Raw genomic sequence first — 17295 nt, 5'->3', positions numbered from 1 at the left:
TGGTCTTAGTACCGCCAGAAGTGAGCCCAGAACCTTTGTAAAAATTCTCGGGGCCGTGGCTAACCCGAAGGGAAGAGCCACAAACTGGTAATGCCTGTCTAGAAAGGCAAACCTTAGGTACCGATAATGATCTTTGTGAATCGGTATATGAAGGTAAGCATCCTTTAAGTCCACTGTGGTCATATATTGACCCTCTTGGATCATGGGTAGGATGGTTCGAATGGTTTCCATCTTGAACGATGGTACCCTTAGGAATTTGTTTAAGATCTTTAAGTCCAAGATTGGTCTGAAGGTTCCCTCTTTTTTGGGAACCACAAATAGATTTGAGTAAAATCCTTGTCCCTGTTCCGATCGCGGAACTGAGTGGATCACCCCCATGATTAAGAGGTCTTGTACACATTGTAGAAATGCCTCTCTCTTTACTAGGTTTGTTGATAACCTCGAAAGATGGAACCTCCCTTGTGGAGGAGAGGTTTTGAAATCCAGAAGGTATCCCTGATATATAATCTTTAACGTCCAGGGATCCTGCACATCTCTTGCCCAAGCCTGGGCGAAGAGAGAAAGTCTGCCCCCCACTAAATCCGTCTCCGGATAGGGGGCCCTGTCTTCATGCTGTCTTAGGGGCGGGAGTAGGCTTTCTGGCCTGCTTGCCCTTGTTCCATGACTGGTTGCCTTTCCAACACTGTCTGTAACGAGCAGTAGTTCCTTCCTGTTTTGGAGCGGAGGAAGTCGATGCTGCTCCTGCCTTGAAGTTACGAAAGGCACGAAAATTAGACTGTTTGGCCTTTGGTTTGGCCCTGTCCTGAGGAAGGGCGTGGCCCTTACCTCCCGTAATGTCAGCAATAATTTCCTTCAAGCCGGGCCCGAATAAGGTCTGCCCTTTGAAAGGAATGTTAAGTAGCTTAGACTTGGAAGTTACATCCGCTGACCAGGATTTAAGCCAGAGCGCTCTGCGCGCCTGTATGGCGAATCCGGAATTTTTAGCCGTAAGTTTGGTTAGAATTACTACGGCATCTGAAACAAACGCATTAGCTTGCTTAAGGGTTCTAACTTTGCTCAAAGCCTCATCCAATGGCTCTGTGCGAATCGCCTCTTCCAGAGACTCAAACCAGAATGCCGCTGCAGCCGTGACAGGCGCAATGCATGCAAGAGGCTGCAATATAAAACCCTGTTGAACAAACATTTTCTTAAGATAACCCTCTAATTTTTTATCCATTGGATCTGAGAAAGCACAGCTATCCTCCACCGGGATAGTGGTACGCTTGGCTAACGTAGAAACTGCTCCCTCCACCTTAGGGACCGTCTGCCATAAGTCTTGTGTGGTGGCGTCTATAGGGAACATTTTTCTAAATATCGGGGGAGGGGAAAAAGGCACACCAGGTCTATCCCACTCCTTACTAATAATTTCTGTAAGTCTTTTTGGTATAGGAAAGACGTCAGTACACACCGGTACCGCATAGTATCTATCCAACCTACACAATTTCTCTGGAATTGCCACCGTGTCGCAATCATTCAGAGCCGCTAATACCTCCCCTAGTAACACACGGAGGTTCTCAAGCTTAAATTTAAAATTTGAAATTTCTGAATCCGGTCTCCCCGGATCAGAACCGTCACCGACAGAATGAAGCTCACCGTCCTCATGTTCTGCAAATTGTGACGCAGTATCAGACATGGCTCTCGTGTCATCAGCGCGCTCTGTCCTTAACCCAGAGCTATCGCGTTTGCCCCTTAATTCGGGCATATTATATAATACTTCTTTCATAACATTAGCCATATCATGTAAAGTGATTTTTAAGGGCCTAGATGTACTTGGCGTCTCAATCCTACGCATCTCCCGAGCGGGAGACGCAGGTACTGACACGTGAGGAGAGTTAGGCGGCATAACTTCCCCCTCGTTGTCTGGTGATAGTTTCTTTATCGGTACAGATTGACTTTTATTCAAAGCAATATCAATACAATTGGTACACATCGTTCTATTGGGCTCCACATTGGCTTTTGAACATGATGAACAAACAGTTTCCTCTGAATCAGACATGTTTAAACAGACTTAGCAATGAAACTAGCAAGCTTGGAAATCACTTTCAATAAGTTTACAAGCAATATAAAAAACGTTGCAGCGCTTCAAAAATACAGATATAATTAAACAATTCTTAACAAGAAGTGTATTATTAGCAGAGGATTGCACCCATTAGCAAAAGGATGATTAACCCCTCAATACCCAAAACGGATAAAACGGATAACAATTAAGATTTAACGCTTTTAATCACAGTCAAGCACACTGTCACAGATCTGCTGTGACTGATTACCTCCCTCACAAATGAATTTTGCAGACCCCTGAGCTCTCTAGAGACGTCCTGGATCAAGGAGGAAGAAGCAGGAAGACTGTACTAGAATTTTAACTGCGCAACAAGGCGCTAAAACAAGGTCCCTCCCACTCCTATCACAACAGTGGGAGCCCTGATATAACGGTTTCCATGCAGAAAAATATGTTAGCCATGTGGAAAAAAATCATGCCCAAAGAGATTTATCACCAAAGTACCTTACAAAAACGAATAACATGCCAGTAAACGTTTTATTAAAAAAACATAATTTATGTAAGAACTTACCTGATAAATTCATTTCTTTCATATTAGCAAGAGTCCATGAGCTAGTGACGTATGGGATATACATTCCTACCAGGAGGGGCAAAGTTTCCCAAACCTCAAATGCCTACAAATACACCCCTCACCACACCCACAAATCAGTTTAACGAATAGCCAAGAAGTGGGGTGATAAGAAAAAAGTGCGAAAGCATATAAAATAAGGAATTGGAATAATTGTGCTTTATACAAAAAAATCATAACCACCACAAAAAAGGGCGGGCCTCATGGACTCTTGCTAATATGAAAGAAATGAATTTATCAGGTAAGTTCTTACATAAATTATGTTTTCTTTCATGTAATTAGCAAGAGTCCATGAGCTAGTGACGTATGGGATAATGACTACCCAAGATGTGGATCTTTCCACGCAAGAGTCACCACAGAGGGAGGGATAAAATAAAGACAGCCAATTCCTGCTGAAAATAATCCACACCCAAAATAAAGTTTAATGAAAAACATAAACAGAAGATTCAAACTGAAACCGCTGCCTGAAGTACTTTTCTACCAAAAACTGCTTCAGAAGAAGAAAATACATCAAAATGGTAGAATTTAGTAAAAGTATGCAAAGAGGACCAAGTTGCTGCTTTGCAAATCTGATCAACCGAAGCTTCATTCCTAAACGCCCAGGAAGTAGAAACTGACCTAGTAGAATGAGCTGTAATCCTTTGAGGCGGAGTTTTACCCGACTCGACATAGGCATGATGAATTAAAGATTTCAACCAAGATGCCAAAGAAATGGCAGAAGCTTTCTGGCCTTTTCTAGAACCGGAAAAGATAACAAATAGACTAGAAGTCTTTCGGAAAGACTTAGTAGCTTCAACATAATATTTCAAAGCTCTAACAACATCCAAAGAATGCAACGATTTCTCCTTAGAATTCTTAGGATTAGGACATAATGAGGGAACCACACTTTCTCTACTAATGTTGTTGGAATTCACAACCTTAGGTAAAAATTCAAAAGAAGTTCGCAACACCGCCTTATCCTGATGAAAAATCAGAAAAGGAGACTCACAAGAAAGAGCAGATAATTCAGAGACTCTTCTGGCAGAAGAGATCGCCAAAAGGAACAAAACTTTCCAAGAAAGTAATTTAATGTCCAATGAATGCATGGGTTCAAAAGGAGGAGCTTGAAGAGCCCCCAGAACCAAATTCAAACTCCAAGGAGGAGAAATTGACTTAATGACAGGTTTTATACGAACCAAAGCTTGTACAAAACAATGAATATCAGGAAGATTAGCAATCTTTCTGTGAAAAAGAACAGAAAGAGCAGAGATTTGTCCTTTCAAAGAACTTGCGGATAAACCTTTATCTAAACCATCCTGAAGAAACTGTAAAATTCTCGGAATTCTAAAAGAATGCCAAGAAAAATGATGAAAAAGACACCAAGAAATATAAGTCTTCCAGACTCTATAATATATCTCTCTAGATACAGATTTACGAGCCTGTAACATAGTATTAATCACAGAGTCAGAGAAACCTCTTTGACCAAGAATCAAGCGTTCAATCTCCATACCTTTAAATTTAAGGATTTGAGATCCTGATGGAAAAAAGGACCTTGCGACAGAAGGTCTGGTCTTAGCGGAAGAGTCCACGGATGGCAAGAGGCCATCCGGACAAGATCCGCATACCAAAACCTGTGAGGCCATGCCGGAGCTACCAGCAGAACAAACGAGCATTCCTTCAGAATCGTGGAGATTACTCTTGGAAGAAGAACTAGAGGCGGAAAGATATAGGCAGGATGATACTTCCAAGGAAGTGATAATGCATCCACTGCTTCCGCCTGAGGATCCCGGGATCTGGACAGATACCTGGGAAGTTTCTTGTTTAGATGAGACGCCATCAGATCTATTTCTGGAAGCTCCCACATTTGAACAATCTGAAGAAATACCTCTGGGTGAAGAGACCATTCGCCCGGATGCAACGTTTGGCGACTGAGATAATCCGCTTCCCAATTGTCTATACCTGGGATATGAACCGCAGAGATTAGACAGGAGCTGGATTCCGCCCAAACCAGAATTCGAGATACTTCTTTCATAGCCAGAGGACTGTGAGTCCCTCCTTGATGATTGATGTATGCCACAGTTGTGACATTGTCTGTCTGAAAACAAATGAACGATTCTCTCTTCAGAAGAGGCCAAGACTGAAGAGCTCTGAAAATTGCACGGAGTTCCAAAATATTGATCGGTAATCTCACCTCCTGAGATTCCCAAACTCCTTGTGCCGTCAGAGATCCCCACACAGCTCCCCAACCTGTAAGACTTGCATCTGTTGAAATTACAGTCCAGGTCGGAAGAACAAAAGAAGCCCCCTGAATTAAACGATGGTGATCTGTCCACCACGTTAGAGAGTGTCGTACAATCGGTTTTAAAGATATTATTTGAGATATCTTTGTGTAATCCCTGCACCATTGATTCAGCATACAGAGCTGAAGAGGTCGCATGTGAAAACGAGCAAAGGGGATCGCGTCCGATGCAGCAGTCATAAGACCTAGAATTTCCATGCATAAGGCTACCGAAGGGAATGATTGTGACTGAAGGTTTCGACAAGCTGAAATCAATTTTAGACGTCTCTTGTCTGTCAAAGACAGAGTCATGGACACTGAATCTATCTGGAAACCCAGAAAGGTTACCCTTGTCTGAGGAATCAATGAACTTTTTAGTGAATTGATCCTCCAACCATGATCTTGAAGAAACAACACAAGTCGATTCGTATGAGATTCTGCTAAATGTAAAGACTGAGCAAGTACCAAGATATCGTCCAAATAAGGAAATACCACAATACCCTGTTCTCTGATTACAGACAGAAGGGCACCGAGAACCTTTGTAAAAATTCTTGGAGCTGTAGCTAGGCCAAACGGCAGAGCCACAAACTGGTAATGCTTGTCCAGAAAAGAGAATCTCAGGAACTGATAATGATCTGGATGAATCGGAATATGCAGATATGCATCCTGTAAATCTATTGTGGACATATAATGCCCTTGTTGAACAAAAGGCAAGATAGTCCTTACAGTTACCATTTTGAACGTTGGTATCCTTACATAACGATTCAATATTTTTAGATCCAGAACTGGTCTGAAGGAATTCTCCTTCTTTGGTACAATGAAGAGATTCGAATAAAACCCCAGCCCCTGTTCCAGAACTGGAACTGGCATAATTACTCCAGCCAACTCTAGATCTGAAACACATTTCAGAAATGCTTGAGCTTTCACTGGATTTACTGGGACACGGGAAAGAAAAAATCTCTTTGCAGGAGGTCTTATCTTGAAACCAATTCTGAACCCTTCTGAAACAATGTTCTGAATCCAAAGATTGTGAACAGAATTGATCCAAATTTCTTTGAAAAAACGTAACCTGCCCCCTACCAGCTGAGCTGGAATGAGGGCCGCACCTTCATGTGGTCTTAGAAGCTGGCTTTGCTTTTCTAGAAGGCTTGGATTTATTCCAGACTGGAGATGGTTTCCAAACTGAAACTGCTCCTGAGGATGAAGGATCAGGCTTTTGTTCTTTGTTGAAACGAAAGGAACGAAAACGATTATTAGCCCTGTTTTTACCCTTAGATTTTTTATCCTGTGGTAAAAAAGTTCCTTTCCCACCAGTAACAGTTGAGATAATAGAATCCAACTGAGAACCAAATAATTTGTTACCCTGGAAAGAAATGGAAAGTAGAGTCGATTTAGAAGACATATCAGCATTCCAAGTTTTAAGACATAAAGCTCTTCTAGCTAAAATAGCTAGAGACATAAACCTGACATCAACTCTGATAATATCAAAAATGGCATCACAGATAAAATTATTAGCATGTTGAAGAAGAATAATAATATTATGAGAATCATGAACTGTTACTTGTTGCGCTAAAGTTTCCAACAAAAAAGTTGAAGCTGCAGCAACATCAGCCAATGATATAGCAGGTCTAAGAAGATTACCTGAACACAGATAAGCTTTTCTTAGAAAGAATTCAATTTTCCTATCTAAAGGATCCTTAAAGGAAGTACCATCTGACGTAGGAATAGTAGTACGTTTAGCAAGGGTAGAAATAGCCCCATCAACTTTAGGGATTTTGTCCCAAAATTCTAATCTGTCAGACGGCACAGGATATAATTGCTTAAAACGTTTAGAAGGAGTAAATGAATTACCCAAATTATTCCATTCTCTGGAAATTACTTCAGAAATAGCACCAGGAACAGGAAAAACTTCTGGAATAACCACAGGAGATTTAAAGACCTTATCTAAACGTTTAGATTTAGTATCAAGAGGACCAGAATCCTCAATTTCTAAAGCAATTAGTACTTCTTTAAGTAAAGAACGAATAAATTCAATTTTAAATAAATATGAAGATTTATCAGCATCAACCTCTGAGACAGAATACTCTGAACCAGAAGAGTCATTAGAATCAGAATGATGATGTTCATTTAAAAATTCATCTGTATAAAGAGAAGTTTTAAAAGATTTTTATGTTTACTAGAAGGAGGAATAACAGACATAGCCTTCTTGATGGATTCAGAAACAAAATCTCTTATGTTATCAGGAACATTCTGAACATTAGATGTTGATGGAACTGCAACAGGTAATGGTACATTACTAAAGGAAATATTATCTGCATTAACAAGTTTGTCATGACAATTAATACAAACAACAGCTGGAGGAACAGCTACCAAAAGTTTACAGCAGATACACTTAGCTTTGGTAGTTCCAGCACCAGACAGCGATTTTCCTGAAGTATCTTCTGACTCAGATGCAACGTGAGACATCTTGCAATATGTAAGAGAAAAAACAACATATAAAGCAAAATTGATCAAATTCCTTAAATGACAGTTTCAGGAATGGGAAAAAATGCCAAGGAACAAGCTTCTAGCAACCAGAAGCAAAGAAAAATGAGACTAATGAGAATAATGTGGAGACAAAAGCGACGCCCATACTTTTTTTTAGCGCCAAATAAGACGCCCACATTATTTGGCGCCTAAATGCTTTTGGCGCCAAAAATGACGCCACGTCCGGCGACACGTATGACGCTGTAATGTCAGGAAAAAGAGACATGTGTTAGTGCGGACCTCAGCTACTGATGAATAAGTATATGAATAATATAGGGTGTAGCTAAGTGTGTAGCAGGGTGTCACGTGGATATTACACATAAGTAATATGTGGCAACCTAGCACACACACAGGAAGCAGTTAATTTGTGAAGAGAAAAAATAAAAAGAGAAAAATAATTATAAGCATCTGCACAACACTATTGCTGAATAAATGCAGGAGTAGTCTAGCCAGCAGTGTGAATAGATGCTTAAGCCTCTTTAGTAGGAGTAGGTTAAAAATATACTAACTGAAAATATGTTTGTGCACGAAACAGAAACGTAATGGAGGGTATTTATATAATATGAGCTCAAGTAAACAATGGTTGTACTTAAGATTAAGCATATGTGTGTAAGAAAAAATACAGTATGAAAATTAAACAAGGAAATAACCCCCTAGTACCGGTACCTTGAATACCTAAGTTGCAGACTGGTAATGAGAGAAAACCGCAAGTAGGATAAGCAGCGGTAAGCGGTTAGGAGGCAGCCGGTCTCGGCAGGAGAGTGGCGTGTGACGTCACAGAGGCCGCAGTTCCGGAAGCGGAGCAGGTCCTAGCTCTGCTTGGGAGCGAAACAGGAACAAAGCTCAATGAGAGGTTGCTGCAGGAATTGCAGGAAGGTGTGCAGCTCAGGAATGGTCCAGTAGAGAAACAATACCAAGCAATGAGTGAGTGTGGCTTGGAGGTATTTATAGTAATTCCAAGCAATTAAAGGGGCAGTGCTAATATAGAAGGGAATATGCATGACAGAACACCCCCCTCCAGGAGCAGCACCGATGCTCAAAGTCTTGGACGTTCTGGGTGCCGTTGATGAAATCTGGAAATTAATCTGGGAGCTGAGATGTTAGTGGATGGCTCCCAGGAGTTATGTTCAGTAGAGTAACCCTTCCATTTAATGAGATATTGAAGATCACCCCTGAAACGTCTAACATCCAGAATATCCTCAACCTCATATTCCATGTTGGGGTCTATGGAGACAGGGGGTAGCGTGGTATCTGTAGGTTGATCACGTAAGGTTCGGTAAGGTTTGAGTAGTGATACATGAAAGGTGGGATGGATTCTGAGTGTAGTAGGTAACTTAAGACGAACAGCGTTGCAGTTGATGATCCGCTGAATAGGGAATGGTCCTATGAAGAGTGGTGAAAGCTTCCTGGATGGAGTTGATAATCGTAGATTTTTTGTGGACAGCCAGACAAGATCTCCTGGTTTGTAAGCAGGTGGTGGAGTGCGGCGTCGGTCGTAATATTTTTTTTGTATAATCTTTGCATCATCTATCGCTTGTTTAACAGAAACGAAATTTGAAGTGATGGTGGAAGCTAAGTCTGAAATATGGGAATGATCTGAGACGAGTTCGGGCAACCATTGGAAGGAAGGATGGAACCCATAATTTACATAGAAGGGTGTTTGTTTAGTTGTGGAATGTATTGTATTATTAAAAACGAATTCAGCGAAATGTAGTAGTTGAGACCATGAATGTTGATTTGCATGACAATAAGTCCTTAGGAACTGTTCTACCCATTGGTTACAACGTTCTGTCTGTCCGTTCGTCTGAGGATGGTAGGACGAAGAAAAGGACTTATCAATGGAAAATTGTTTGCAGAAGGCAGACCACAGGGCGCTGGTGAACTGGGACCCTCGATCGGTCAAAATTTTCTTAGGCAAGCCATGTAGCCTGATCACATTTTTTAAAAGTAGTTGTATGGTTTCTGCTGCAGTGGGGAGCTTGTGGTAAGGTATAAGATGGATCATTTTGCTGAACAAATCCACTACTACTAATATAGTGGTGTTTTTTTCAGAAATGGGTAAATCCACAATGTAATCCAGCGCAATTTCTTGCCAGGGTCTATCAGGTGTAGGAATTGATAAAAGAAGTCCATAAGGTGGTCTTTTGTTTCTTTTAGAAATAGTACAAGTGGGGCAAGAGTTAATGAACTGTGTCACATCAGTTAATAAGGTTGGCCACCAGTAAGATCTCTGTACTAGCTCCTTAGTTTTGGTTACTCCACAATGTCCCCCTAGAGACGAGTCGTGAGTAGATTTGAGAAACTGGTCACGTAGAGATGGAGGAAGATATAGTTTGTTGCCATAACAGTAAAGTCCTTGGTTGTTAATAGTTAGAAGATGTTCAGGTTAAGAGGAATCCTTCATTTGTTCAGATTTCAACAGAGGTCCAAAATCAACCATGAATAGAAGAAAGTTTTCTTCGGGAATGACATGTTGGCTTATGGTAATGTCCAGAGGTGGTTGTGGAAGTCGTGATAGGGCGTCTGCCTTCCCATTTTTTCTAGCAGGTCTGTAGGTAATGAGAAAATTGAAGCGTGAAAAGAATAAATTCCAGCGAACTTGGCGAGCAGAAAGCGTTCTTGTGGATTTTAGGAATTGTAAGTTTCGATGATCAGTATAAACTATGGTTGGCGTTGTAACACCTTCTAGTAGGTGTCTCCATTGCTCGAATGCAGCCTTAATAGCCAGGAGTTCCTTTTCTCCAATTGGATAGTTTCTTTCTGCTGTTGTTAAAGTACGAGAATAGTAAGCTACAGGATGTAACGGTTGTTGTAATGATTGTCGTTGTGAAAGGATGGCTCCAAGTGCAAAATCAGAAGCGTCTACTTCAAGTGTATAAGGGAGTTCCGGGTTTGGGTAGCGCAATATGGGAGCAGATGTAAACCGTGATTTCAGTAAATCAAAAGCATCTTGAGCTACAGTTGACCAGAGAAATTTTGTATTTTGCTTTGTGAGATCAATAAGAGGTTTAGCAAGAGAAGAGTAATTTTTAATAAATTTTCTGTAGAAATTGGCGAATCCAAGAAAACTTTGAACTTGTTTTCTGGAAGTAGGGACAGGCCAATTTACTACAGATTTTATTTTAGTATCATCCATACGTATACCCTTATCAGATATTATGTATCCAAGGAATGGTATACTGCTGGCATGAAAGATGCATTTTTCTGCTTTTACATATAAAGAGTTACTTCTGAGTCTAGTCAATACCTGTCGGACATGGATTTTGTGGTCTGCTAGAGATTTGGAATATATGAGAATGTCGTCGAGGTAAATGACTACGTAGGTATCCAGGATATCCTTGAAAATGTCATTTATGAGATGTTGGAAAGTGGCAGGAGCGTTACAGAGACCGAATGGCATGACTACATACTCGTATAACCCATAACGGGTACGAAATGCAGTCAGCCATTCGTCTCCTGCCCTCATCCTGATCAAGTTGTAGGCTCCCCTAAGGTCTAACTTGGTGAAAATAATGGAACCTTCCAGACGCTCAATTAATTCACTGATAAGGGGTAAGGGGTAGCGGTTTTTTATAGTAACTTTGTTTAACTGCCTATAATCCACAATAGGTCTTAGGGAGGCATCTTTATTTTTAACAAAAAAAATCCCTGCTGCTGCAGGAGAGGTTGATGGTCTTATAAAACCTTTTTTAAGGTTTTCTTCAATGTAGGACCTAAGATGTAACAGTTCTGGTTTAGACAGAGGGAAGATGTGCCCACAAGTAATAGCCGCCCCTGGAAGGAGCTCGATTGGGCAGTCATACGGCCTGTGTGGTGGAAGATTTTCTGATTGTTTCTTGCTGAACACATCGGAAAAATCTTCATAATCAGGGGGCACATTTGGTTGTACACCTTCGGGTGATGGTTGAAGTAGCAACTGAGGGTAACAGGTGGTCTTGCAGTAATCTGAAGTAAACTGTAAAGAGAGAGATGACCAAGTGATGGTAGGATCATGTTGCCTAAGCCATTGTAGCCCTAGAATTAGGGGAAAATCGGGTGAAGTAATGACATCGAATTTTATATATTCCCTATGGTGACACTCTGTTGACATTAGAATAGGAATTGTCTCAAAAAGAACAGGTCCTGTGGACAGGACCTCACCATCTATTCCTCTCAAATGAACAGGAGACAGTTTCTTGTGCAAGGGAATTTTATTAGAATCACAAAAAGTTTTATCAATGTAAGAGAGGGAGGCTCCGGAGTCAATAATCCCTGGGACGGTCACCCGAGTTTGATCCCACTGTAAAACAAGAGTGGTTTTACAATACTGGTTACATTTGAGGACAGTCTTAATGAAATGATAGGGAGTCAACAGCTTACCCTTTCTTTGGCGAGTGAGGTTGGGGCACTCTCTTATCCCATGCTCTTCAGAGGCACAGTACATGCACAGGTTATGAGTGCGACGTCTTGTCTTTTCCTGGGAACTTAAGGGTCCCCTTAAGAAGGCGATATCCATAGGTTCTGGAGGGGGTTTTGAGTGTGTACTGGGTGGATTGTTTGTAAGCCTGGGTCTAGAGAATGAATCATGGCTAGACCGTTCGTGATGTCTTTCCCTAAGCCTTCTGTCAATGCATATACATAGGTCTATAAGTTGTTCCAGAGTGGGAGGTATTTGAGTACGAGATAACTCGTCCTTAACCGCATCTGACAACCCTAACCGAAATTGATTTCGGAGAGACAAGTTGTTCCATTGGGTGTCAGGAGCCCACCTCTTGAATTCAGCTATATATTCTTCTACGTCTCTCTTCCTCTGCCTTAAGGACCTCATGGCATTTTCAGCTGTTTGCTGCTTAAAGGGATCCTCATAAAGTTGTGATAAGGCAGAGAAGAAAGAGTCTAAGGAGTTAAGAATGTCATCATTGTGCTCCAGAAAACTATTTGCCCATGCCCTTGGCTCTGCCCTCAGGTAGGAGATGGTAGTCATAACTTTTACCCTATCGGTAGGATATGTATAGGGTTTAAGAGTAAAAAGTAGATAGCATGAATTTTTAAATTCCCTAAACATCTTTCTATCTCCTGAGAAAGGTTCAGGGGAACTAATATGGGGTTCTAAGGGAGGGGGTTTTCTATCAACAACCTCCTTGATATAGGTTTTTAAATTATCATTTTCAAGTTTTAAAGCAGTAAGACCCTCAGTTAATAAATCTACTTTGTTGCTTAGTGTTTGTATGTGTGTATTCATATCAGTTGGGTCCATTTTTAGAGGGCTTGGTATTTCTGTAATGTCAGGGAAAAGAGACATGTGTTAGTGCGGACCTCAGCTACTGATGAATAAGTATATGAATAATATAGGGTGTAGCTAAGTGTGTAGCAGGGTGTCACATGGATATTACACATAAGTAATATGTGGCAACCTAGCACACACACAGGAAGCAGTTAATTTGTGAAGAGAAAAAATAAAAAGAGAAAAATAATTATAAGCATCTGCACAACACTATTGCTGAATAAATGCAGGAGTAGTCTAGCCAGCAGTGTGAATAGATGCTTAAGCCTCTTTAGTAGGAGTAGGTTAAAAATATACTAACTGAAAATATGTTTGTGCACGAAACAGAAACGTAATGGAGGGTATTTATATAATATGAGCTCAAGTAAACAATGGTTGTACTTAAGATTAAGCATATGTGTGTAAGAAAAAATACAGTATGAAAATTAAACAAGGAAATAACCCCCTAGTACCGGTACCTTGAATACCTAAGTTGCAGACTGGTAATGAGAGAAAACCGCAAGTAGGATAAGCAGCGGTAAGCGGTTAGGAGGCAGCCGGTCTCGGCAGGAGAGTGGCGTGTGACGTCACAGAGGCCGCAGTTCCGGAAGCGGAGCAGGTCCTAGCTCTGCTTGGGAGCGAAACAGGAACAAAGCTCAATGAGAGGTTGCTGCAGGAATTACAGGAAGGTGTGCAGCTCAGGAATGGTCCAGTAGAGAAACAATACCAAGCAATGAGTGAGTGTGGCTTGGAGGTATTTATAGTAATTCCAAGCAATTAAAGGGGCAGTGCTAATATAGAAGGGAATATGCATGACAGACGCCGGAAACAGAAAAGATTTTTTGCGCCAAAAAAGTCCGCGCCAAGAATGACGCAATAAAATGAAGCATTTTCAGCCCCCGCGAGCCTAACAGCCCACAGGGAAAAAGTCAAATTTTTAAGGTAAGAAAAATAATTGATTCAAGTGCATTATCCCAAATATGAAACTGACTGTCTGAAAATAAGGAATGTTGAACATCCTGAGTCAAGGCAAATAAATGTTTGAATACATATATTTAGAACTTTATTAAAAAAGTGCCCAACCATAGCTTAGAGTGTCACAGAAAAACATAATTTATGTAAGAACTTACCTGATAAATTCATTTCTTTCATATTAGCAAGATTCCATGAGCTAGTGACGTATGGGATATACATTCCTACCAGGAGGGGCAAAGTTTCCCAAACCTCAAAATGCCTACAAATACACCCCTCACCACACCCACAATTCAGTTTAACGAATAGCCAAGAAGTGGGGTGATAAAAAAGTGCAAAAGCATATAAAATAAGGAATTGGAATAATTGTGCTTTATACAAAAATCATAACCACCCCAAAAAAAGGGCGGGCCTCATGGACTCTTGCTAATATGAAAGAAATGAATTTATCAGGTAAGTTCTTACATAAATTATGTTTTCTTTCATGTAATTAGCAAGAGTCCATGAGCTAGTGACGTATGGGATAATGATTACCCAAGATGTGGATCTTTCCACGCAAGAGTCACTAGAGAGGGAGGGATAAAATAAAGACAGCCAATTCCTGCTGAAAATAATCCACACCCAAAATAAAGTTTAATGAAAAACATAAGCAGAAGATTCAAACTGAAACCGCTGCCTGAAGTACTTTTCTACCAAAAACTGCTTCAGAAGAAGAAAATACATCAAAATGGTAGAATTTAGTAAAAGTATGCAAAGAGGACCAAGTTGCTGCTTTGCAAATCTGATCAATCGAAGCTTCATTCCTAAACGCCCAGGAAGCAGAAACTGACCTAGTAGAATGAGCTGTAATCCTTTGAGGCGGAGTTTTACCCGACTCAACATAGGCAAGATGAATTAAAGATTTCAACCAAGATGCCAAAGAAATGGCAGAAGCTTTCTGGCCTTTTCTAGAACCGGAAAAGATAACAAATAAACTAGAAGTCTTTCGAAAAGACTTAGTAGCTTCAACATAATATTTCAAAGCTCTAACAACATCCAAAGAATGCAATGATTTCTCCTTAGAATTCTTAGGATTAGGACATAATGAAGGAACCACAATTTCTCTACTAATGTTGTTAGAATTCACAACTTTAGGTAAAAATTTAAAAGAAGTTCGCAACACTGCCTTATCCTGATGAAAAATCAGAAAAGGAGACTCACAAGAAAGAGCAGATAATTCAGAAACTCTTCTGACAGAAGAGATTGCCAAAAGGAACAAAACTTTCCAAGAAAGTAATTTAATGTCCAATGAATGCATAGGTTCAAACGGAGGAGCTTGAAGAGCCCCCAGAACCAAATTCAAACTCCAAGGAGGAGAAATTGACTTAATGACAGGTTTTATACGAACCAAAGCTTGTACAAAACAACGAATATCAGGAAGATTAGCAATCTTTCTGTGAAAAAGAACAGAAAGAGCAGAGATTTGTCCTTTCAAAGAACTTGCGGATAAACCTTTATCTAAACCATCCTGAAGAAACTGTAAAATTCTCGGAATTCTAAAAGAATGCCAAGAAAAATGATGAGAAAGACACCAAGAAATATAAGTCTTCCAGACTCTATAATATATCTCTCTGGATACAGATTTACGAGCCTGTAACATAGTATTAATCACAGAGTCAGAGAAACCTCTTTGACCAAGAATCAAGCGTTCAATCTCCATACCTTTAAATTTAAGGATTTGAGATCCTGATGGAAAAAAAGACCTTGCGACAGAAGGTCTGGTCGTAGCGGAAGAGTCCACGGATGGCAAGAAGCCATCCGGACAAGATCCGCATACCAAAACCTGTGAGGCCATGCCGGAGCTACCAGCAGAACAAACGAGCATTCCTTCAGAATCTTGGAGATTACTCTTGGAAGAAGAACTAGAGGCGGAAAGATATAAGCAGGATGATACTTCCAAGGAAGTGATAATGCATCCACTGCTTCCGCCTGAGGATCCCGGGATCTGGACAGATACCTGGGAAGTTTCTTGTTTAGATGAGACGCCATCAGATCTATTTCTGGAAGCTCCCACATTTGAACAATCTAAAGAAATACCTCTGGGTGAAGAGACCATTCGCCCGGATGCAACGTTTGGCGACTGAGATAATCCGCTTCCCAATTGTCTATACCTGGAATATGAACCGCAGATATTAGACAGGAGCTGGATTCCGCCCAAACCAGAATTCGAGATACTTCTTTCATAGCCAGAGGACTGTGAGTCCCTCCTTGATGATTGATGTATGCCACAGTAGTGACATTGTCTGTCTGAAAACAAATGAACGATTCTCTCTTCAGAAGAGGCCAAAACTGAAGAGCTCTGAAAATTGCACGGAGTTCCAAAATATTGATCGGTAATCTCACCTCCTGATATTCCCAAACTCCTCGTGCTGTCAGAGATCCCCACACAGCTCCCCAACCTGTGAGACTTGCATCTGTTGAAATTATCGTCCAAATAAGGAAATACCACAATACCCTGTTCTCTGATTACAGACAGAAGGGCACCGAGAACCTTTGTAAAAATTCTTGGAGCTGTAGCTAGGCCAAACGGCAGAGCCACAAACTGGTAATGCTTGTCCAGAAAAGAGAATCTCAGGAACTGATAATGATCTGGATGAATCGGAATATGCAGATATGCATCCTGTAAATCTATCGTGGACATATAATGCCCTTGCTGAACAAAAGACAAGATAGTCCTTACAATTACCATTTTGAATGTTGGTATCCTTACATAACGATTCAATATTTTTAGATCCAGAACTGGTCTGAAGGAATTCTCCTTCTTTGGTACAATGAAGAGATTTGAATAAAACCCCATCCCCTGTTCCAGAACTGGAACTGGCATAATTACTCCAGCCAACTCTAGATCTGAAACACAATTCAGAAATGCTTGAGCTTTCACTGGATTTACTGGGACACGGGAAAGAAAAAATCTCTTTGCAGGAGGTCTCATCTTGAAACCAATTCTGTACCCTTCTGAAACAATGTTCTGAATCCAAAGATTGTGAACAGAATTGATCCAAATTTCTTTGAAAAAACGTAACCTGCCCCCTACCAGCTGAGCTGGAATGAGGGCCGCACCTTCATGTGGACTTAGAAGCAGGCTTTGCCTTTCTAGAAGGCTTGGATTTATTCCAGACTGGAGATGGTTTCCAAACTGAAACTGCTCCTGAGGATGAAGGATCAGGCTTTTGTTCTTTGTTGAAACAAAAGGAACGAAAACGATTATTAGCCCTGTTTTTACCCTTAGATTTTTTATCCTGTGGTAAAAAAGTTCCTTTCCCACCAGTAACAGTTGAGATAATAGAATCCAACTGAGAACCAAATAATTTGTTACCCTGGAAAGAAATGGAAAGTAGAGTTGATTTAGAAGCCATATCAGCATTCCAAGTTTTAAGCCATAAAGCTCTTCTAGCTAGAATAGCTAGAGACATAAACCTGACATCAACTCTGATAATATCAAAGATGGCATCACAGATAAAATTATTAGCATGCTGAAGAAGAATAATAATATTATGAGAATCATGATCTGTTACTTGTTGCGCTAAAGTCTCCAACCAAAAAGTTGAAGCTGCAGCAACATCAGCCAATGATATAGCAGGTCTAAGAAGATTACT

The 17295-nt window shown here is 40.6% G+C and overlaps 1 protein-coding gene across 2 annotated transcripts in view; it reads right to left on the bottom strand.

The window, feature by feature from the left end:
* OSBPL6 (oxysterol binding protein like 6) overlaps positions 1–17295 on the bottom strand; it is a 664468-nt gene that overhangs the window by 508435 nt on the left and 138738 nt on the right. The window lies entirely within an intron of this gene.

Source organism: Bombina bombina, chromosome 1, assembly GCF_027579735.1.
Source record: "Bombina bombina isolate aBomBom1 chromosome 1, aBomBom1.pri, whole genome shotgun sequence".
Taxonomy (NCBI): Eukaryota; Metazoa; Chordata; class Amphibia; order Anura; family Bombinatoridae; genus Bombina; species Bombina bombina.
Note: the sequence above shows the minus strand (reverse complement) of the source record. Positions and strands in the feature narration are given on the sequence as shown.